At 37.5% G+C, this 18,793-nt stretch overlaps 1 protein-coding gene across 23 annotated transcripts in view; it reads right to left on the reverse strand.

Annotated features, from left to right (window-relative positions):
• The window catches only part of ATP2B2 (ATPase plasma membrane Ca2+ transporting 2), a 441,356-nt gene that overhangs the window by 231,697 nt on the left and 190,866 nt on the right, over positions 1-18,793 (reverse strand). Inside the window, exon 1 of one of the 23 annotated variants that reach the window (XM_029996159.2) lies at positions 7,731-7,754. The exons of the other annotated variants lie outside the window; for them this stretch is intronic. The gene's annotated coding sequence lies outside the window, so the exon portion shown is untranslated. Of the gene's footprint in view, positions 1-7,730; positions 7,755-18,793 lie in introns of those variants that run through there. 23 annotated transcript variants of the gene reach the window in all.

Here is an 18,793-nt window from a genome sequence, read left to right on the forward strand (position 1 = left end):
GACAAATAGACATCCCAGGAAGTGGTATTTCCTTGTAGTACTCTTGCACTTCCCCATACGTTATATCTACCTGTTACTGCTGGTCCTTAACTTGCGAGTACAGGCCTTCAGAGCTACCTCTTCTCACCACACTGGAGATGATCTCAATTTACTATTCCAGAATTACTATTCCTAAATAATAGCAATGATTTGAATTTGTTTCAAAATAAAAATGCCTGGTTCGTGCTTAGCTCAAAGTTTTTTGAGAATAGCTATTTTCATTTAGGTTTGTTCTCTACATTAACTTGAATGATTTTGCATTTACTTTATTTGGTTTTAAATATTTTCATTGTATTTCTCTTTTCTGGTTGATTCTGCCCACCTTCTTGACAAAAATCTGCAAACATGTCAGACACAATGATCTCACTGCAGACGTGTCAATGTCTTGTACGTCCTTGAAGTATGACAAGCGTGATGATTTTTTTTGATCTATTTTCAAATATTGTAGGTACCAGTCCAGTTCTGCTTCTATATTCTTCAAGCGGTCAGTTGGCTTTTCCTAAACAAAAAGAATGCAACCCACCACACTCTTACCACAGAAATTAAAATTATTTTGGGTGCCCTGGAAAGAAACGGTGCAAATATGTAAGGAGAAAGTTGCACTTGCTGTTAAGAAATAATACTGTTACAGAAAAGTGATGAAATGGGAGGTCACTGAAATGGCACAAGGACTGTGTGGTCTGGTCACCTGCTTTTCACACCAAGCAGAAGCAGATCTTCTCACCATCCTCTTCTGCTATGTCATCTTTCCTGCTAACCTGATCCACATCTTCACACACCAAAGCCTCAGCCAGGAGGGAGCAGGAGGCTTCTAACAGATGGTAATGGTGTAATCTGTGCTTTCTCTTCAGCTAGTAGCACTTCAAGTGAGTCATGATGAACTGACAGATTTTCAAGACTGAGTGTTACCTGGGGACATGTCCCTCAGGGTCTGAGAAGCCAGCCTCCTGGTATTCAGTTTGACCCTGGGGCTGACCTCATGGGCAAAGGGAGCAGGAGGTGTTGGGAATCAACTATTTAAAGCTCATTACAATATCAGTGTCAAGCTCAAAGGAACTGCCAAGTCCACTTAATCCTTCCTGCTGAAAACATACCTTCCAAACTGAAAGCATATTTATCTCAATCTTACTTAAGCAAAGCTGACTCTTTTTTTTTTTCTCCTTAGAGAAATCTCTGGAGTTATTGCTCAGTTAACTTGAAAACTGTTCAACCCTGCACAGCACCTATTCATTTTACCCTATTTATACACCACTTAATGGTTCCTTTACACCCCACATCAGAACGAATTACCAATAAACATCGCTGTAATCTGTTTACTACATCCTGTTCATCCAGTTTAGATTGTACTAAGCTTCCACAACAGCTTAGACATTCTTTATGTAATAAGGCTGGAACAGCAAGACTTACCATGCCTGAGTGAACACAAACCTAAAACTGGTCTTCTACAATTCACAACCCACATCCCATTTGAGCTTCATTTATATTTTAGTTAAGAAACTGATACTTCAACTCCTATATGTAGGGGGGACATATTTCATGTGTTTGCCATTGAGAGCATAGTTCTTATAGGAAGAAACATAAAACATACCTTTTATTTCTATTTTTGCAACTTTAACGTAAGTATTGAGTTTCGATCTTTCTTTGAAACAGCCTTACTAATAAGAAAACGAATGCACAATAATATATCTTGTTTCTGGCTGGAAAAGCCATTCAGTCACCGTTGTTTATTGTTCCAAGGAAATCGTAACCATAGACACTATAACTTCAAGGAATTGCGACCAGTATTCAAAGAGGTAGATTTACTGAAAGAATAATCAAATAGATTAATACACTTCTCTTTCACACGATATTTTGGTAATTTACAGTGTCTCTATGGGACATACTGATCGGTACATTATGAAAAACCATCACAATGCCTGCACTCCCCTGCACTGTAATGTAGACTGTATCCACTTTTTAAATTAAAAGTGGTTTGGTTTTTTTTTCCTGTGAATAATGCTTCTGCACTTCAAATAAGTAGCACACTCTGGCTCCAGGAAGACTTTATTGTGGTCTTTCAATATATAAAGGGTTCTTATAAGAAAGATGGAGATGGATTTTTTTACCAAGGCCTGTAGTGAGAAGACAAGGGGCAGTGGTTTTAAATTGAAAGATGGTAGGTTTAGACTGGACATAAGGAAGAAATTTTTTACGGCGAGGATGGTGAGACACTAGAACAAGTTGCGCAGAGAAGCTGTGGATGCCCCATCACTGGAAGTGTTCAAAGTCAGGTTGGATGGGGCTTTGAGCAACATGATCTACTGAAAGGTGTCCCTGCCCATGGCTGGGGGGTTGGACTAGATGATCTTTAAAGGTCCCTTCCAACCCAAAGCATTCTATGATTCTATCTCCTACATGAACTCTGTGATGAGATTTTCATACTGCTCAAAAACCAAAAAAGCCAAACAAACAAACAAAATTATAAACTAATTTTGGAAAAATCAAAGTATGAAGTCATGGCTAAAACAAGACTATTACATTTAGAACCCAAAAGAAACGAACTACAAGTGTTAAACCACCTACTCAAATGTGTCATTATACATCCATAGGTGCACAAAAGTAACCACAGTAAAAAGTTATACTAGCTGCTAGTTGTCAGGAATCCCTCACTTGAGGTATCTTTAGAAACCATTTAAGAAGAGAACAGAAATCACTCAGGAGAAAAAAAGTTCTAAAGACCGAAACCTCTATAAACCCTCATAAATTATGCCAGTCTTTGCAAAAATATTCCACCAATAAGCTTGCAAAGACAACAGATAGTCTTTATGAGGGAAAGGTCAGTAATTCCAAATCAATCATACTGATCTGGCAAACAGTTCTATTTCTGAATACTTTAAAAATATTGTACCGTAAACCGCAGCAATTCAATAGCTTTTCCTGAGAAGACAGGTCGCCATCTTACTTCTCTTCACTATCTTTCTTCCTGCTACATTGACTTCTATTTGTCAATCAGAAAAGTACAGAATTTAAACCCAGTCTGACGACATCCCAATAAAATCTTATCTGTTCAGTTCAGTCCCTTTCTTTACATAAAATCTGCATGAAGTTCACTGTATATTTTCAGTCTGTGTAATAAATCATCAGACAAAAGATCCTAAAAAATTGTAGAACTCTGTTGTTATTAATTCCATTACCACCAGGTAATCGAGGCTGAAATTTGGAAGAAAATAATACATTGTCTTGTCAGGAGTTGAAACCTTTCAAACACACACCGCAAAATGGAACCATGAAAGAAGGGCACAAATAGAACAACATTACTGAGGACATCGATAACCAGAAGTAGGACATCCATTTCTCACCCTATGCTGATTTTAGTACAGCTGTTGCATAAAACATCAGAAAGAGCATATTTCCCTTCATTTAGGTTTCTCATGCAAATCCAGGAAGTTACTTAAAGACTCCTTCCCGTTCTTTCCCATTCAGCTGTACAAAGAAGAATATCTGACTAGTAGGACAACAAAGACTAGAAATTAATCTAGGCCAAAAGCAAACTTCAGGAGTCAGAAATAGAAATCTGCAAATGGGGATGGGTTTTTTCCTTAGAACAAGGACTCTCAAGAGAAACGTTTGGTAGGCCCTGAAGCAAAAGTATAATAATTTTGATGGCTGCCACACAGCTGCTGTAAGTGGCAGGAACGAAGGGATGAGACAACAAGGTAGACAGGAGGCTTCTGTCTCTGCAGCACTCATCTCAACAGCAACCCCTTTACTCCATATGTCTGCGGGAGGGGGAAGCCTGTCCATCATCTGCACCTCTTACGTTGCTGTCAAATCCCCATTTTTGCTTTGAATTACCTGATGACCTGCTTCACAGAAGTCCAGAAGAAATTTTCTGAAAACGCTGCAGTAGCCTAGATGACACAGGATTTTGTCTTCCTCACATTGTCATTCATACTGTTTATTTCTTCTACATAATTGTTGTATCTGTGGGTGTAATGTAGTTGATACAGACAGTGGGTTTCAGAGAAAAGGAAGATGCTAGCACACTGAGATTTCCTTTTTCTGCTCTCTGGCAGTTAAAGTTGCAGCCTTCCATTTACAGAGTCAAGGGAGATATTAAGCACACAGAAAATACGAGTCTTCATTCCAAGCCAAGCTGCCCATGTCTGACCTTACTCTGTGAGACACTGGAACCAAAACCACCAACAAATCAACACAGCGGTAGCAGGCTGGTCTAAAAGCAGGATACACATAGCAAGCTTTCCCAGCACCAGTTTTGTGAGTTAGCCCGCTGAAGCCAACACACAGTTACAAGCCAGCCCCTGAAGGCTTATTTTCAGTGCAATGTTGTTCATCTATTCAGCAAAAGCATTCTGAAGGGAAGATACACCAAACTAGAAAGATGTGTAAGAGAGTTATAATTATATACCCTGCTTGATGGTACTGCAGATCATTTACCCCCTAAAACAATTTCCCAGAACTGTCATTGTTAACAAACTTAATTACCAACCCCATACTTCAGGCTTTGCTTTCCCATATTTTTCACCATGTGCCTTAAAACAGACACCCAGCCAGAGACCTTACACCTACACGATTGGTTTTCCAGTTGGACCAATACTGAAGTTATAATTTATCACTTCAGATCTGAGAAAAAAGTTTCCAACGTTCTAGGGCGGGGGAGGTGGGGGCAGTGCTACATCTCACTCATAGTTTATTGCTGGCATATTTGCTATTTTAGACAAATAAAATTGAAATAAGTAAATTTTCCTGGACTAGTTCTGCCGTGAAGTCTCCACAGGTTCATTGGAAAAGAATACAGCACTCCAGTGACTGGCACTGAGACTTAATTCAAAGGCTTCATAACGGCAGCTGCACCCTGATTTCAGAGCTAAACTTCCACTGAGTAAGAGATCACTACAGGCAAAAATCTTAAAAAGTGGTGGTGTTGGCAAGAAAACATAAGATAAGGATTATATTAAGTAATGCTCTCATTCAAACATACAATCTTTTCATTTCTCATGCTATTATTTTACAAGATCACTCTTCACTTGATGAATAGGACCGTGTAAACACAGGTCTAAGCAGATTTGTAATCTGCTCAAGTATAGAAATTCTTTAGTTCCTACATCTTTTTCGAAACCAAGCATATTCATTTAAGCGACTTCCAGTTAGATCTCACATGTATATTAATAAACACACAGAGTAAATTCAGTACAAAATATTAGGTAAAGGCAAATCTTGCAGAGTCAGTTATTTCTCAGAATGCTTAAGGTTAATGACATCAAGCAGACATTTACAGAAATCACATCATTTGGGGGCTTTAAGAACTCATTACTCACAGTTGTAATCCATTTTCCTAATCCAATGAATGGTATTGAGCAATAAAACATTTTGGTCATCTGCTGCAAAAATGTTTCATAAATAATTACTTTATTCACTGATACTATAACAACAGAAGTAACTGTGCAATTAAATTATTTTTGGCTTAGTGTAACTACCGTACTTTGGGATATTTCCCATTTTTAACAGGTGAATTATAACATACACGGTATGAATATGTACCTGAAAGCATTACACATGTCTGTATTTAACACACTACAATAAAGTATCGAATGTTTGTATTAATACAAGTAGATCTTCTGAAATACAGTCCTGACATTTTATTGTAGAAGATGCTTGGTTTTCTTGCAGTTTTTATTATTAATACACTGGAAAAATTAGAGGTTATGCTCACAAAACCAGTTTCCTTCTCCATAATTTTATCAAAATACTTTTCCTTGAAGTTTAGCGTGCTCTCCCCAGGAAATGAGGCTTTCAGAATGCTGCTTATCCCCATCTCCCCTGACAAACTTTTGATTCACTTGCCCGTTACAACCAGTTTGATGGAGGAGAGATAATTCACAAGTACTTAGGTCCTACAACTTTCCTGAATATTTGAATATCCCTCTGGGTCTGATGGGAAGGAAGAAACCTCATCAGCACAGGTACTGATGGAAAAGTTGTAACTTAGCAGTTCTTAGCTTACCACACGGTCAGTACTTACACATCTTCAATAGCAGAGGTAACCATTGATCCTGTCAGCAGCCAAGAGGGGTGAGAAGGGAAAGGTGGTGGTCTGGTCTTGCACAGGGAGAGGAGAAGGGGAAGGAAGTTGGGCACGTACCACAGTGAGATATGGGGATCACGAGGGTGGCTTAGAGACAGAGATCAAACGCAAAAGAGTACAGGGGAAGCACACAACGTCATCTGCAATGGAATGGGGACATCGTGGAATAAGAACTTAGGGACACAGCAGAAGATTTGTACGTAGCCTGATTTCAGAAATTGCTTTGCTTATAAAACAATTTGTTTAGCCACATTTTTATATGAAGCAACAGTTCTGTCATGTCAGCTACCACCTAACACACTGGGAATAAACCACAGATAAAAGACACAAAAGAAATAGAACTACTATTAAAATGTTGTTACTGCTTCCCACATGAGTTGAAAGATGACAATATGATTATCAAAAGGTATAATCTGGATGGAGCTTCAGAAAGTTAATGTAAGCAGAACAGCTCCTTTAGATTTGGTTTCAATGTAGAAGAGTTTGGCTTAACTTCAGTTTGGAGCACTCTTTGTTATCTTGTTTAAATTTTCCAGACAGGTTTACCCACCCCTACTGAATGATGTATTTGCCTAATTAGCCTTTTACCCCTTCACTGAGGATATAGCTGACATGAGTCTTGTGAAAAATCTACAATAAGATCAGAGCTCCAACAAAATACACTGCATTACCTGCTTCTTCCCCCACCAGCCTTAATGATATTCTTAAGTACCAACTGTTTACAGCTCAAGCCCAACAGGAATAAAACAAAAACAAAAACAAAACAAAACACCACTGCTTATCAAGACTAAGCAGAAGAAGAAAAATGCTGAGCAGCAGCTGTCAGAACAGGAGGACAAAGACTGAAATGAGAGAAGAAACTGCCAATACCTTTTAAAGTACCCTTAAGAAAATGAATCTCTTCTCTCAAAGCCATTTTTTTCAGTCTTTTAAACTGCTACAAAAAACTGCATGACTATTTACTGTTATATTTTCATGCATATGTTCTTCACTAGAAAACCTGTCAAAAGGTTTGCATGAAAAAAAAAACCCCTCAACCTTTGCAGACAGAGTAGTTCCATGGCTACCTTGAAAAACACTCCAGCAAAAATACAGACTTGCATACAAATATACATTTAAGAACAACTGCAGATTTAGAACACAACACATGACTCCTTCATAGTCCTTAAAATATGTTCAGATGACAGCACTGAAGCCAGTATAGGAGAAATGCTGCTGTTTATAACTTCACTCCTTTCTCCTAAAAAAAAGGGCACAACAATGGGACCTGATAGACTTATACCACTTTGCCATTGTCGCTAACAAAGTTTTTACTTAATAATTCATTATGTTTTATCTAGTTAATGTTTAACTTCCACTAAACCATTCACAATACAAAACTGGTCAGGTAATTCAGTAAATATTCCTTCAGGAAAAAAAAAAACCAACAACTTTTATACATATATGTAAATATATATATACACACGGTGTGTACACACACAGAGACAAAAAATGTTCTGGGAATGTTAAGAGTGCAAAACTGAGTGTTCAAGAGAGAAAAAAATGCCCGTAAAGTTGTTGATGAAATCTAGCGTGTCTTTCGCAGGGTCTAACCCAGCGTACTCACCCATGGTCTGGCAGGGTTTAGAACAGCACATCTCCTGGCAGACAGAGAGCTCAACAGTTTTAAGGTTAGCTGGCCCAAGATGTTTATTTTCAAATACTAAGCTTTAATCCTCATCATGTCCGACAGCTGAGTCAAAACCTATTATACTGGAATGATTAAAGTCAAAGAGGAATCATGATTCTGTGACCTTCCAAAAAAGAGGAAGTGTGGCTTCAGCAACACATACCAAGATACATAAGGTATTACCAAATTTGATGTTAACTTATAAATGATCCGCTGCCTTGTGCTCAAACTGTCATAAGCTATAGTCTGTATTTGTACATGCTTCTTCAGGTCATTTTCAAAAGTAGCCTGCTTACATAAATACGTACTTCTAAAAAAAAATTTTTAAAAAATTAGCTTTCTAGAATACCCAATTATGTCTCCAACACATACTCTAGGTTTTCCCTTTCCTCTGTCATCTACTGGCCATACAAAACAAGTACCTTTGACTTCAATTCTGACAATTATTCCATATTTTTAAATTCAATTTCTAGTTAAATCTTCACAAACATAAGAAGGAGAGAGAATTTAAAAAAAAAAAAAAAGAAAACAAACATCCCCCCCCCCCCTCAAAAAAACCCCATGAGATTAAATGCAACATTGGAAGAATATGTATTACTACATCGCTTGAACTCATTATAAGATTTGTCTGATTTAACTGAAGCAGTCCAGGGTTTTTCCACAGAACATAAATAAATTTAAGGTCACAGAAAAGAAAAAAGATTCATCTGTTACCTCTCTAATAGACTATATTCTTAGCATGAAACCAAGAGGGACCAAAAGAGATAATCATAAATTGCAAATTGCTTCTCTGTTTCATGGACCAAGTGATAAAGACAAATGAGAATGGTCTTCTGAAAGCATATACCTATCCAGACAGGCATCACTGCTAAACATTCAAATGAAAAGAAGGAAGAAAAGTAACGCCATTTCAAAGTATTAAAAAAACCACATAAAGCTTTTAGATTATATTAATGTTGTTTGCACATTTAAAAAATGAACAACACAATAGATGTACTATAACCACATACTTTATATAGACTACAGTCCTGAATTTGCATGAAATCAAATGTCCCATCTGGAGAATGATCTGACTAATAGTCCATTACAATTTGCTTGTTTAGCTTTCCACAGTTTTTCTTCCATTGCAGAAATGCCTGTGGTAGTTACACTGTTTTCTCCAGAAAATATTATTAAAAAGTAATAACTGTAAAAGCGGTATCTGATAGCCAACTTATGTATGTTTTAAAAATAACTAGAAATTTTTCTATTTACTAGGAAAATTCTCCATATCTCAAAATATCCAGAAAAAGGAAAAAGCCAAGAGCAGATACAGAAAAGGCTTGGATTGATTTCAAATGGTATGTAGGGCTTTGGAACATCTTCAGATGCAAAGAAGCCATACCTATAAGCACACGTCTAAATTATCTATCACAGTTCTATTTTACAAAAAAGTTTCAAACAACTGCTTTAAAAGGAAAAGGGAGACTAAGGAGTCCTTCAGTACCTGAAACCAAGTGTACAATAAAACAAAAACTTCTAATAATTCCAAATGCCTCTCAAGATGTAAGCTCTATTTATTTCAACAGGTAGCAATTGCTTCACCTGCTGTTCCCTCTCTTAATACTCTGAAGTCTGGTGGTTCTCTGTTTTATCCTGTCTTCACATCCTGTACTCCATGGTCTTTGCTGTGTTCTTGGCCCCATATGAGCCTGCCTTTTCATATTTCTTGATATGTATTTACAGGCAATATTTATTTGCTATATAGACTGCATGTGTCACACACTGAAATTATGCTTCTCAAAAACAGCATAGTGGGGTTTGTAACAATATTCAAATATGCAAGCACCACTCATTCAAAAACCAGTCATTTTACAGACTTTAATAAAATAATTATTATGAGAATTCTGCAACAAAAGTCTATTCCATCTATTAACTGAGAAAGACATTACAACAGAGTAAAGTGAAATAGAGCTGTGTCAACCAAAAAAGTTATTTCTCTTTAGTCTAGAGATATGCCTAAAATACAGACCGAGTTATTTCTCCCTCTCTTCATCCAGTTTCTTCAATATAGATTTTTTTATGGACAACCTGCAAATTTTTCACTCAAAATTATTTTGGCTATTTTAGCCATTATGCATGTGATGCATATATATGTGGGCTGCCTCATTGAGTGTAGCTCCACTAGAAATTAATAATTTAGGTTAAAACTCTGTAAAAGAGATGTGATTGAAAAAACATCCCATAACAAACAGTTAGTATATAACAGAGTTGTATATACAGGAAAAAAAAAGGCTGGAATGCTTTAAATAGACCTAATAAAAAAATCATATAAAAATAAACAATTCTAATTAATTCAGGTACCTTTTTTTTCCTTAACCTCTGAGTATTTTACTGGTCATGGTCCTAATTACTATGCAGGATACTGCCAACTGATGTCAACGATATCTACCCATATGTAGCATATATTACTTTTCAAAATCTAATATAATGTATCTCAGAACCAGAGGATGTTTTGGGGAGGACACAAGGTTAATGGGATCTTTTAAGAAAAACACACTGACTCAGCTTATATTTAGGACTTCCACTTTTATACAGCTTTGGAAACATTTTCCCTAGACAGCAAGCAGGGCAAATTACACAGCCCCTTGAGGACTGCTATTAAATATTTCTCTCTAGAGAAATCTACTGATGACAATTCTTAGTCATAACATCAGAAGTTACAGGCATTTCTACCAGCACAACCAATATCTGACATTAATCCTAAAATTCAGTTCTGCTGTTTCTAATGCATCCCAGTAAAGGGCACCAGGCAATCTCACTTAACACCATGCTTGCCAGTTCCTTTACAGAGAATGGTATACAGCGTGAACTGCTGCGCTTGTCAAGCTCTGTTTTGTTAGATTTACTACAGTAACCTCACTAACTCCTGACAACACACAGTTAAAAATATTCTTTGCACAACAGTAGCAAACGCTTCTGCAGCATCATACCAGACTACTGGCCCTTGATTAGAAACATTTGCTGGAATGAGGTTATTTTGTTTGAGTTGCAACCAAATACATTACCTTGTGTTACTGTGAATGATTCATGCATACAGATTTTAATAAAAATTTTAGTATCTTGTGCGTAAGAGAATATTTAATGTTTTAGATGAAATAAGATTTTAGCCTGAATGCTAGGCAGTCATATGCTCTCCATGCCTTGATTATTCAAATATCAAATCCTTACCAAACTATCAAAAACCCATGCTATTTGAGAAGTATCAGTTTTTAAGAGATTAATATACTGGTTATGTGTAATGGTGGCTAAACCACTAAAGGTCAGGTTGTATTTTATGTATTAAAAATAGGAGATTTTGTTATCAGTCTCTTAAAATTGTAAGCAATATGCTTAGAAGATCTGAATACGTAAAAATCAGTTGTTGCAATTAACAGATAGTTGGGATGAAGGATAGAATCTAATCATGTCCCAAATAACATGTATATTCATAAAGATGGGAAAGCATCCAGGAGTTCAGTGGCAAGAGAACTGTTACAATCCACAGGAGAAGAGTCAATATATTGTTTTGAAAAATTGCATTAAATTATGCTTTTATGTTTCTTTCTCTGCAGGCAGATGTACTACCAAAAAATACCAAAGCTATTATGCCAAATTTTTTGCATCAGGCTTTGCAAGAATTGTCAAAATCTAGTAACTACTATTTGCAGACAACACTAATAATTTTCATTTAATGTTTTTTAAATATATGTGATTGTACCTGACCTCTCCCATCGTTCCCACCCTAAAGAGCATACACCTGTCAACAATGTAGCATTTAGGGACAAGTACTCGTGCATTAGTGATAGTTCTAAAATTTCACTTGTAAAATGTCTTCATCTAGTTCTTGAATTACTCTCTTGCTGCATTCTACTAATGAAATTATCCCTCCTATTGTCTCATCATCACTGCAAACATACTTATGGACACCCTGAAAATGTAGAGAAGTACTAATGCGGCAACGTTCACACCGTCATCACAAATCCTACTTTATACCAAACAAATAAATATCCTGGCTGCACATTTAATTTGAGAACTAGCAATTGTCTTTGATTTCAGATGAAACTGTATGCATTTAGAAACTGACAGGATCATATTTTTTGGTTGCCATGTGATAAAATTCCTAGCCAGAAGACCTGTCCAGAACTCCTGTTTGTGAAGGAAGACCAAACAAACAAAACCAGCCTTCATTTCCACTTGCTGTTGGTGGCTGCTCTGCATTTCAGTTGAAGAAGAAATTCGGTAACTCAAGGTCTCACATTCTGTACCGCTGGACTTTCAAGATGACCGCTAGCCCTGGCCTGCCTATGGCACCTCTTCTCCTACTGGGGCCCGCACCTCCCTTCAGCAGTACTTCTGAAAAACAGATTGCGAACAGCTTTATTGCCAGCAAGACCTTCACTGTAGACACAGCCTGCATGAGTCAGAGCGTCCTTGTGGTGCTCTTGCTCACATCATTTGGCACAGCAGTTTAAATATACAGCAAAAAAGTCCTCGAACTCTGATGGCTGCACGTCTAACAGGGGGTCTCTGCCATCACGGCTGCTGCAGAGTTTAGTCCTCAACAGTCAGAACAAAGCTATCTTCATTAGCCAAACTAAAAACGTCAGGGTGCATCAAGCATTTCTTAACTGTGCGTTTTTCCCACAATACTCATTAACCTATGATGCTTCTGAATCACTGAAGAGAATTAGCAAGCCCTACTCTATTGTTACTACACACAGCGAGTCCTCAATTCAAATACTGGGAAAAGTTATATTCAGCTATTACCACAAAAATCTAAGGGTGGTAATAAAAAGATGATTTTACTGAAACTATCAATATTAGTGGCTTTAATACGAAAAGAAATCTTACGTATAAGATTTTTTTCTACAGTTGGAAAGGAATTGCTCTGTTACAACATAAATAAATGGGTTACTACTAAAACCAGAAAAAACCTGCAGAAATTTGTTTCACTACCCTTGTTTTGTTTGATCTTCAAGATATTAGACAAAGAAAAAGTTCTTGGTAATCTTAAATCCGATTTACTTGGAAATTAAGAATTTTTGAAAACCACTGTCAACTACTTTCAGCCACTGAAGTCATTGGACAGGTCAGTTCTGCAACCTGTACATAACAATTTAATGAACATGGAAGAAAGAACTGCATTTAAGTCTATTACTGGAGAATGGCTTTTGATCATGCGTTTTAGACTGAACATAGGGTGGGCTAAAATTGTATTTCAGCTTTGTGAACACTATTTGAAACATTTAACAAGATATTCTTGAACCTTATTACCACATATTTTTTAAAAAGGTTCTTTCTTGTCTAATAAGATGATTGTTAAAGTGCATTTCCAATCACAAGGTAACATATTTGGGGTGTTAAATGCTTCCAATTCTAAGAATTAGTTATGCAGTAGAAACATTTCTTCCATCTATGAACAAGAATTTGTTCAAAATGCAGACCATCTGTGTAATACTTGCACCACCAGAGTTTCTGCATGAATCTTCCCTGGGGAAATATATAGATTTCTAATCATCTATTGCTTCCTTTTGAACTATACATAAGTGATTTATGAAAAGGATTTTTCAGGCATGCCATCAGTCAGATAGCTTTAGAGAGAAATATTAGGTTCTGAAAAACATTTTTACACTACTACTTGGACACTCACAAAAGCAATCGTTTCCTCTTGCCAGCTCCCAGATTATTATGTAATATACCCAAGCTTTTACATTTATTCAGCATACACTACTGTGGTTCAATTTGGCACATTTTTGGTTTTTAAATATGAATAAGAATGCTTCAAAGAATAAGACTGAGTTGGGAAATATTTATATTGAGAAGCTGAGCATGGATTAAAATTACTTGGCTTCAAAAGTAAAATTATATGATGTTTAATTTAGTTTATTTATGAAGTTGTATTTGTTCAATTTAAATCTCTAATCTCCTTTGAGAGAGTTCGGCTTTGCAAAATGATAATCTGTTCCTATATTTCTATTAGTTGTGATTTATTCTGATTCATTCCTTTGTTGAAAAATGCTAATGAAAGCAGATGATGCTGAAGAAGATCAACAAGCAACAACAGCCGATACAACCATCGGTCTGAAAAAAGGGGAAAGACTGCGCGACACAGTCAAGCGAGAAATCTGAGTCAAAGATTTCTAGGGAGACATTGGTTATGGAGAAAACCAAGCAGAGGGACTCAGCTGCCAGGCTGAACTGGCATGACCTCAATTCTCGATAACTCATCTCAAAAAGTCTTGCAAAGACACACAGCAAATTACATTTCTCCTATGGGTATATATTTAAGAGAGATGAAGAGCTAAAATCAACCTTGCTGGGCTTTGATGATGAGGCTCTAGGGAGGCAAGTCATTGCTGAAGGCTTTTGGGACATGCAGATTGTATGGATATATGAAGGACAGATTGATAGCAGCTGTACTACTCTGTACACATTGTGAGAATGCATGTAACAGATTCTAAAATCAGACATACAAGACTTTTCGTTGGTTTATTTCCCTGTCACTAGTTGCTTATGTATTTACTGTACTCCTTGGGTAAGATCCTCATGACTACTGTCATGCCTGTACACTAGTAGCAGAAAGCTGTGCCATAAAAGCCTTCTTCCAATGCCAGCATCACAGCCTCGTATAGCTGCAGTCATAAACCCTTATCATAAACATCTGTGAGGCTTTCTAGGGTCAAGACTTCAGTCTGCAGCAAGACAGACAGAAAAATTTGCTACCAGTAACAGAGACCCTGAGAAATATCTTAATTACATCAAGAATTTTTCCATCCTCTAAGAGGCTCAAAAAACCTCCAAACCACTGTCATTGGTCTACATATTTTTTCCTTATGAGACTATTTCTCATGGGCAAGCACAGAATATCACACCTTCTGCCTTTCCCATGGAAGCTGAACAATCCTTCAGTCATATAGTAATAGGTTTGGGGGAGAGTCCCTACTTCTAGACTTCTATTGGGTTTTTTTAAATCTGTGGGGTGAACAAAGAGTAGGATACACCCCCTCTTCCTTCCTAAACTGAATTAAAAACAGTTTCATCAAGCCCTTATGGGCATCACCATAGATGTTTTGTGTTGTGTGACTAAATGGAGTAAGAGGTTCATTCCATGGTCTGTCCAGTCTTTTGCAGGAATGAATTCCACAGCTCCCAAGAAATTTTTATCTCAACCAATCACAAGGGTTCCCATATTTGTCTCTTTATTACTGCAGTGGGACTTGGCTGCTGTAAAAGGCAGAGCCACGGGAGAGGAAGTCAAATCCATATAAAATGTTGAATTAACTAAGACCTCAAGCTTTGAGGCTCTGTCTTCACTACAGAACAAGTGCAAAAAGCAGACCAACATGGTAATGTGTCCCTAGCACTGCTGAGGTTAACTCCTAAACAGAAATATCTGGCAGCTGTTATGAAAGTTTCTAGAGAACTAGTTGTAAGGTCAAACAAGAATTACTGAGGAAGGGAGTGGATCTTGTGTGTGGGAGGGAGTACAAAATTGTTATTGTTTTCAAGTGAACCACTGAAAGAATAACTTTGAATGGAATTAAACTACACAGTAAACTAAACAACAAAAAGGATTTTATAGCAACTGCTCTCAATTTGCGGTGCTTTTATATATATGTGTGTATATATATACACACACACACACACATATGTATTTTCTTTTCTATGTTGAAGGACTTATCCTTTTCCTAATCCAGCAATGGCCAGAACTCTTCTCAAGCAAGCTTCAAAATAAAAATGGTCCTAGTTACCAGAAAATCTTTTGCAGAGTCCAGTTTCTGTGCTACCGGTTTCAGGACCGAGCCTACTACTTCAATTTTTACACCAGTGTCGCAACCCCTGGGTCATGCCTCTGCGTAAAGAGAGTAGGGTTAGGCGTTATATTTCAAATTCATGTAATAAATCCAGCACAGAGGCTTTATACAGAATCATAGACCCTAATCTTCTTTGATTCCCATTGATCACAAGCAAGAGGATCTCAGCAGTGAGATCGGCGGTACTGCCTCCCAATATGAAGTGCCTTGTTTTAAAGGAATAGTATGTATGCGTATCTCTAGTTACTTTATCATTTGTTCTTTCATAGCATTCTCATTCAGTTTTATTTTAAATATTACAATTATCCTTCTCTGGGTTTGGCAATGAAAGCTCCAAAAGTACTGCTACTTACCTTACTGATAATAAAAACTTTAAAAATAACGTGTCCTGTGTCTGCAGCTTTCATCTGCTCCAGATAAGATAAAGGAGGGGAACAAGATTTCCTTAGAAGGAAACTGGACCTGATTAAGAAATTATATTCTAGTTTTCTCTAACAAGTGAGAAAAAAAAAAAAAATCCCCCAAAATACTTTCCTAGCAATATTTTTAAAGATACCCTCTTAATCCAAAAGAATATATGTAAATGAAACTTGTATGTTAAGACCTCACGCACTCAATTTTAGTGCTTCAAAAGGTTCAAGAAAAAACACTTCAGATGTCTTCCATTTTCTCTTTCATTTCTTTCCATCCTCAGTTCTGGTATCAGAACCATGTTTTCAGATTAAAACTTCTAAGTGTATTTCTAAACTACAAAAAGGAGGACAAGGGCAGGGAAGAGGACACTTAATTTATTATCTTTTCACATTAGAGTTACACGGAACCTTAATGATATACCAAGCTATAAACCTTGTAGTTGGTACTATATTAATCAACTGTCTACATGAGAAGTCAGATAAATATATAATCCTATTTCTGCATTGCAGATTTTTTATGTCCCTTCCTCAGGTTGTTGGTTCTTTTTTCTATGATTTGGTAAACACTGCTTGAGGTGGGCAGGGGGGCAGGATCCATAACAAGGTAGGTAATGGCATAGTAACTACAGTTTCTTAAAATGAAATATTAAGATCCTTGAGAAGCTAACCAAAGAAATAGGCAGCAATTCAATTTCCGCAGCAAAGAGTACCTTTTTTAACAATCTGAGCACAATTTGTTAACACGCTGTCCCTTCACCAAGGTCAAGTCTGTTACCAGCCACAGGCAGCAGCTGGCCCACCCAAGCTTCCCCCCCAGCTTGGGTACGAGCCAGGTCCCACCTGCATATTGAAAGAACTTCATTTGAGACAGACTCCAGTGGTCTCCATCTACGTGTCACCTATTGTTATATCACATATTCCTGGAAAAAATATACTCCCCTCTTTTGTCTTCCCATTTCAGCCCAAATATGTAAATAAATTCCACCCCTCCACATTCTATAGCTATCTCTAATATTTAAGCACTACGCAGAACAGACAGAAATACCCAGTACTCTTTTGGATGAACCAAGACAAGATTTAAAATCAAATGAACAGAAGATTCTGCAAATAGTGGCGCATACACTTAAACTGAGTGCCCTGAGGACTAAAAGCTCCCCGCATATGCTTAGTAATAAGACCTCAGCTCAAAACCCCTATGCCCTGAAGGGGAATTCTTGGTGCTGCAATAGAAATATTAGGGCAGTCCTTTCATGTTCTCTCAGGTCAATCGAGGACACATAAGGCAGCCCCCTCTGCCTTGCCCGTCCGTGACAAGGAGCTCTGTCCTGCCCAATGCAAAATAATGCAGTATGGGCATGAGAGAGGCACCAAACATTTAGTACGAACCGAAGATGATAACCTGCAAAACTAAGAGTTTGCCCCCAAGCCTATAGGGAAAGCTGGGAGATATATTGCATGGAAATTAGGCATATCATTACTTCTGTAATCCTCCTGCTCCGATACTTTCTTTTTATGTTATTTTCAGCCATCTTATTCAGTAGTTGTGCTGATTTAGCACTACCATTTTATCTTGCAGTTCTCTGCGTAACAATTTACCACCACAGCATTACAGAGGCAACTAGTCCTACCATAATGCAAATGCTCTCCTTGGGTAGTGCAATGATTTGCATTGCACCTAAGAAGCTGCGCACAATTCTTCTTCGAATTTCCCAGGTTAACTAAACTATTCATAAATAGGTATTCCTTTAAGTGCTGGGGGGAGGGAGGATGAGAATCTCATTTCATTGTGAAAAGCAACACAAAATCATTATTTCATTGCAATTGCATTTCACTGGTCCCTTAATATCAAACATCATTTGATACATTTTTAGAACAACATGCAAAATCTTCATTATAATTCAAGCAGAGGAAAGGAATGCAGTACGCATGCAGTGTAAAATTACATAGTTGTCCTCGGTCAGGATGAGACTTTCTTCCTAAACTGACTTACAAAGGACACAAATCAATGCTGCCTCCTGACATTTGGGATCACACATTTCCCAAGGAGGCTGGAACAGTTTACTGGGAACACTGTTTTCTTCTAATTACCTATGTGACACAGTGTACCATTCTGAAAGACAAGTCGTAACGGTAGCAGCGTATTTTTATTGTGCTTCATCAGCACCAGTGTTTGTGTCAAGGTTAGTTAGATGCTGAGCACGGCCATTACAATATATTCATCCATCCTGCAAGACAAACGATATATATTGCACAAGCCAAAATAAACAGTCACCATACTTCCGTAAAGTGTAACTCTTTCCTCAAGATCCCCTAACGCACAGAAACCCACTGCAACAAAGACTGTGGATGGCAATGTCTGCTTTTGAAAGCCAATGGCCCGAGGTAATCAAGGCAACAGGAACGGAAGCCCTCACCGTTTCTATTTGTGGAGAAATGTGCCACAGCTGTAGGTGAAAAATGGCTTAAATGCAGAATGCAGCAGATAACTGGATGAGTGGGAGGGTGTAAATGTCTCTAAAACTGTTCAACTCTGATGCATAAGCCTGCTTCTTGCTGGCTGCAGCCTGAATGGACTGGTTGCAAATTTTGGTAATACTGGGACTAAGTAACAGTGGGACATCCAATTAATGAAGAGACATGAGAGAGCACCACCAAAGAGGCTAATCACATGTGCTTCTGCGCAGAGACTATTGAGATTTGGAAAACTGAGGCCCTCAAGTTCCAGAAGGAAGAGGAGGCTGAACAAAAGCGT

This window comes from Aquila chrysaetos, chromosome 20 (assembly GCF_900496995.4).
Source record: "Aquila chrysaetos chrysaetos chromosome 20, bAquChr1.4, whole genome shotgun sequence".
NCBI lineage: Eukaryota > Metazoa > Chordata > Aves > Accipitriformes > Accipitridae > Aquila > Aquila chrysaetos.